The sequence below is a fragment of the Elaeis guineensis genome, chromosome 3 (assembly GCF_000442705.2).
Source record: "Elaeis guineensis isolate ETL-2024a chromosome 3, EG11, whole genome shotgun sequence".
Taxonomy (NCBI): Eukaryota; Viridiplantae; Streptophyta; class Magnoliopsida; order Arecales; family Arecaceae; genus Elaeis; species Elaeis guineensis.
The window spans coordinates 19488398-19494852 of record NC_025995.2 but is presented as its reverse complement, the minus strand read 5'-3'; positions in this window follow the sequence as shown (position 1 = coordinate 19494852).

The following is a 6455-nucleotide window of genomic DNA, read 5'->3' as shown; positions in this document are numbered from 1 at the left end:
GACTTCTGTAGGAGTCCGGGTGAAGTTTACCTGTAGAATCCCAGAGGGGTCACTCCTGACACGAACTTCGGCTGGGGGGGTTTATAACCAACAGTGCCCATCCCAACCATGTCACCTTCCCCTTCCTCTTAAGCACTGCTCCTTTTGCCTTGACTACATTGCCAAATCAAGGGACTCCATACCCACATCTCGAAGTAGGGCCTCCATTAATTTGTGCTACCTTAGTCATTGCCGTTGGTGTCCATCCCGACCACCTCACCTTCCCCTTCCTGCTCAAGCTCTATTCCTTCCACTTTGACACCGGCTAGGATCCTCCACGCCCCCATCTCGAAGCTAGGCCTCCATCTAGACGTCTTTGTCCAAATGCAATTATCTATATATAATTGACCTTTGGGTTCCTTGATTCACCATGGATCTTGTTCTATAGATTAAAATATGCCATAGCTATCTCTCGGAACTCAATTCTAACAGGGAATTTAATATGCAAGGAGCTCGAGCTAGAGATTTTTCGATGAAATGCCTCACAAACTTGTGGGCTCGTGGATCCAAGCTCTTTGTTATATTTGGGAAGTCTATTTAATCTAGCAAAGGCTTGGTTCCATAGAGTCAATATGCGCTCTGACCATAATAATTTAGCACAGCTTGAGCCGGAGATTGTTTGACCAAATGCCTCACTAGAGCCATCAAAATAGGTCAGATCAAAAATATTTTTTTGATAAACGGATCATCAAATAGCCAGTTTGGTCCTAACCTTTATAAGTGAAGGGTTTAAACGGCCGACCTTTATAACTCATCAAAAAATTAAAAAAATTATAAAAATTATAAAAAATTAAAAATCTTTAAAACATAATACTTCGTCAAATAAATAAACCAAACCAATCCCTGCATCAAATTTTAAAACACCAAAAATAAATATAAAATAATCCAAAAAATTTGTAATAATATCATAATCTCCATTCTTCACAAGAAAAAAAATATCACAAACTAATTAAACTCCACAAAATCAAAGAAATCAATAAGTAACAAATATTGTCCAAATAATATTGAGTCCAACCATTGAAATTTAGTCCCTATTCTCAAGATTTTTGCCATAAGATATTTGCCACCAAGATTTCATTAATCAATAATCATCCTCATCTTCCTCAATTATAACATTAGAATCTTGAAAATCTTGTTTTGACATATTTTGATCAACTTTTGTACTTGAATCATCATCTTCGTCTATAATCCACAAGTAACAAATAACAAAGATCAATAAATAGTTAGAAAAAACTTTTTTGCATCCAACTAAATTTAGATTCTTATCTTAAATTATAAATATTACTATCATCAACAAAGTCATGTAACCAATTGTAGGTGCAAATGAGAGCTTGTACATGATCACCAAGGAGGTAGTATCTATATTTATTTAAAACATAAGCACTAATGCTAAAAACTGATTCACTAGCTATTATAGTGATTGATATACTTAGAATATCACGAGCCATTTTTGATAGATCAAGAAACCAATGTTTATTATCTTTCTAATATTGCAGAATATCAATTTTGAAAAATATTTAGGTTCAAATTTTGACTACTCCAAGTAAAGATCCAATTGAGACTTTCCAGTTGTCGAATTGTTTTGAGTTACATATATTACATACTCCTATATCATTTCAAGCATATTGGCAATAAAGAATTGTTAATCAAAGGAATAATTAAGAAAAATTATCATGTAATGAATTAAAATAATATTTTTTAAAAAATATCAAGCACATACAACTTAAATCAAATGCATCCAAGCCTTCCAATTGTATTTCCTCACATTGTCCCCCTCCAACGGGCCTCTATGTATATTGTAGACTAGAAGAATAAATTTGAGAACTGCTTGATGTACTTGGATCACTAGAGGATTTATCTTTTTCATATTCCTCAAAAAGCATATACAACTTATTTTTAATGGTTTGCAACTTCTCTTGTAAGTAGTAGGATTAAGTTGTGACTAACAAAAGTTTAACAAATCAAACTTCATGCGTGGGTTAAGAATAGCCCCAAGAGCAAAAACAATAATGTAATCACTCCAATACTTGTCAAATTTTTCTGTCATCCTAAAAGCCATGTCTTTAATAATTGAATTTTCACTGTTCACATTATCTTTCAACAAACACTCAATTTTTCAAACTTTTATAAAATATAAATTTGAGGTTGGATAAGATGAGCCGAAAATCAACTTGGTCATCACATAGAATGGATGCAAGAATTGAAATATTTTTTCTCCTCTACTCACCCTTTATTTGATGGAGAAGATTTAAAATTTCTATCATTGAATTGAAGACTAGCAAAAGCACATTAATACTTAATTGCACTTTGAAGCATTTGTAAGTAGAATTTTATCTAGTGGATGTTAGTCAATACCACCAACTTGTTGAACACATTCTTGAAAATATATTTTTCTTACCTCCGATGTTTTTACATCTTTGATGCTCTCTCTAATTTTGTGCAAAACTCCACTAGCTACTTTCAAACCCCTTTAAACTATAAGATTCAATATATGTATACAACAACTCACATAAAAGAATTGACCATCACATTATACGCTATTTTGCAAAGCAAGTTATTATTTCAAAATATCTTGTATATTATTATTAGTAGAGGCATTGTCCAAAGTAAGAGAGAAGACTTTTCTATCTATTCCTCAATCTTTCAAATAATCAAATACCTTTCTTACAATTCAAACCCAGAGTGCGGAGGCTCTATTTTATAAAAAGATAAAATTTTACAATTTAGCTTCCAATTTTCATCAATAAAATGTGCAGTTAAACAAATATACCCCGCACTAGTGTAAGTAATCTAACAATCAGAGATCAAACATATTCTACCAGACTCTTATGCATAACTTATTTCAATTTCTCTTTCTGAACCATATAAAATTTCATCACATCAGACACAACAATATTTCTATTATAATATTTTCATCTGCATTAAATAAAGAGTGAAGCTCTCTAATCTGTTTATATTCAACAAATAAAAATGAAAGATCATGCTTAACGATAGTCATAGATATGACTTCACACATATACTTATGATCCAGTTTTCTAAATCTCAACTTTCTCGCATGATCTAATATTATCTCACCTACATCAAAAAATTTAGGTAAAATTTTGCAACTTAACATGTAATGAGATAGATAAGAAGTCCTATTAACACCACCCACAACAAACTCTTTTCTACACCCATTACATTTTTCTTTTTCTTTACCACACATCTATTTTAGTGAAACAATTCTATACCTATGAGGTAGTAGATTTAGCTTTCTTACTTGATTTTTCAGAGTCATTATTTGTGTCTTCTTATTAACTAGGAAAATTTTAGGTACATCCAGCATTTCTAATTCATCATTATCATCAATATTTATGCTATGATCAATTTTTTCATAATTCATACTGCAAAATCAAATTAAACTATCATATAATCAATCATCTAATGATTAACCCATCAATATTTTAGCATGTTTATTTTTGAATAAGTCAACAAAAAAATAAAAAATTTATATCCACAATAAAAATTTACACAAAAATATAATAACTGTTTATAAGCATATAACAAACAAAAGCCCTATCAAAATTAAGCCAATTAATCAAATTAAAACATAACTGTTTATAACTTGGTCTCAAATAGTCAGACTACCAAACAATAAACCCGAAGTTCTAAGCCCAAAATCTGAGTATAAACATCCAAATAAATAAAATCATAGCAATTTATCATTTTTTTATACTTTTTGTAATGGAATTTGTGAGCAAAATGCGAGTAAAAAGCACAAAAAAAAAAAGAATGAACTTGATGCTGATGGCTAAGGCTTGATATTGCTAGCTTGTTGCTTAGAATGACTGCTTGCAAATCAAAATTCTGCTGGTTGTAGGATGCGGCTTCAAAACTGAGAGAGACGATGGGGTGGGGTGGGACCGTGGGATGCAGCTACAGCGGCTCTAAGGTTTCAATTAGACAGTTGGGTGGGGGTGGGTAGGATGCCTAATTGGCATTGCAAATTGAAAAGTAAAGGACCAGGGCCCAAAGGGTGGGATTCGTGGGAGATTGGGAGTGAGAGAAAAAAAAAATGGGAGGCTTAATAAAAAGCCAGTCACGTGATTGACTTTAATATTAATTTTTTTTTAATATTTAATAATTTATATAATTGTATTTTTTTTTAAATAAATAGGCCGCCCACGGCTAGACGAGCTTGATTTAGACCATGGTGTGTTCTCTAAACTAGACACTAATGGGCAAGACTATGCTCAAGGCCATCTGATCGTCAACTATCAGTTTGTAAACTGCTAATACAACAATTAATGTTGTATTATCATCTTATGTAGCCATCCAGAGAAGAATGCAATAAGGATGAAACTTGTCCATTATTAATAAATGCACCAGTATTTAAAAAAAATAAAGTTTGACCTGAAAATCTAGAAACCAGGATTTTGTGTGGATTAGAGATGCTTAGATCATGATATACCATTCTCCAGAAAAAAAAAAAAAAAAAGAAACATCATATGCTGCTGGCCTGTTGTATATCGTTTGAAGGCTAAATTTAGGAGTATGCAAATAAATCGATCAAACTACAAAACTGATCTGAACTGATAATTTTGGTTTGATTTAAGTTGGCTTTCTTCACATTGGCTCTATTTTCAAATTTGAAATTTTTGGATGGAAAAAAATTGTTTTGGTTTCGACTTAAGTTTTAAAAAACAACTTAAACTGAACTCACCTCTCTCTCTCTCTTTATATATTATATATATATATATATATATATATATATATATGATAGGATGTAGCCTATGTGAAAGCAGCCCAGAACTCGGACCCAACAGTCAGGTTAGGCCCGGTCTAGATCCACATGCGAGCTCAGCCCAGCACAAGGGCGCACGAGCGAGTGGCCCAGGCCCAAAGCCGCAAGCGCGCACGCACGGAAGTGACGGCCCAAGCCCAAGCGAGCAGGGCTAATCGGTGCATGCGGCATTTCGTGGACCAGGTGTGGTCCATTGGTGTTTCACCAGATCTAAGTGCCATCCGACGGTTGGGAGCTCACCATTATAGATCGGACGGCTGATATCCCTCTTTTTACCATATAAAGCGGTGGTGGATCATTGGCATGATCGGATGGCTCCCCTTTTTCTCAGTTCAAATCCAATGACTGATGGTGTTTCTCCGAATCGTTTTGGATTGGTTTTAGGCATTTTTTGGACTGTGTAATGCAGATCCAATGGCAGGCTTCAAATTTTCAATTCAACAATGAAACAGAGTCCTTTTTTGTCGCAGTTTGGATCAGTTCTCTCGTGATTCCGAGCTCTATTTAAAGGCACAAGCAGAGGCTTGTACAGTGTGAACAGAGAGATCCGAGAGAAAAGAAATAGCAAGTTTTCTTTGAGTGGCGTGAGACTCTTTTGTGAAAAAAAGAATGTTTTTCTTTTGTAAAAAAGTCTGTGTGAGCTTCTTATTTTCTCCTCCAATTTTGTACTTCTTTGTGTCATGGATTATTAATAGAAGAACATTGAGAAGGTCTTGCCCGTGGACGTAGACCAACAATCAGGCCAAACCACATAAATCTGATGTACTTTCTTTTCTCTTATTTTTATTGCTTAATTATCTCCTCTATTTTGTATTCTACGTTTGTTCTAGTTATCTTTCTCCTTCAAAACATCTTATTTTTGCTGTGCTTGTGTGCTGTGTGGATCGAGGTGTGCTCGATTATCCCTCGACTAGTCCTTTCAGTTTGATATCAAAGCAAGGAGATTCTTTTGTAACTGATTTGATTTGAAATAATGACGAACAAGGTGACGATAATAAAATATGAGATACCAAGATTTGATGGATCAAATTTATACTTTGGAAGATGAAGATGCAGACGGTATTGATCAGAGATGGTTGTGAAATCACTTTACAAGAAAAAAAATGCAAACATCAAGAGATGACGGATGGGCAATATGAGGAGAAAGACAAGCTGGCAATGGTGAACCTCTATTTGGCATTGGATGATTTAGTATTGTTCAATATCGAGGCCGAGACTACTGCAAAAGGAATTTAAAAAAATTGAAGAATCTCTATAAAGAAAAATTTTTGGTAAATAAAATCTATTTAAGATGATAATTATACAATCTAAAGATGAAGGACGGGGCATCAGTTCAAGAGCATTTAAGTGTATTCAATTCTATTGTGAGCAAGCTTGCGGTCCTAGATATCAGAATTGAAAATGAAGAGAAAGCTAGCATTTTACTTTGTTCTATGTCGGAGTCTTGGGATAATCTTATTATGAACTTGAGTCACATTGAAATCCTCAAGATGGAGTCAGCGGTTGCATCATTGCTTACAGAAGAGATGAAGCAGAAATCTAGCCAAGGAAGCTCTCAGGAGAGGTCATGGTAGCATGGGACAGGCCTTTTGAGAGGAAACGTGGTGATCGAGGGAAGACAAGATCTAAATCC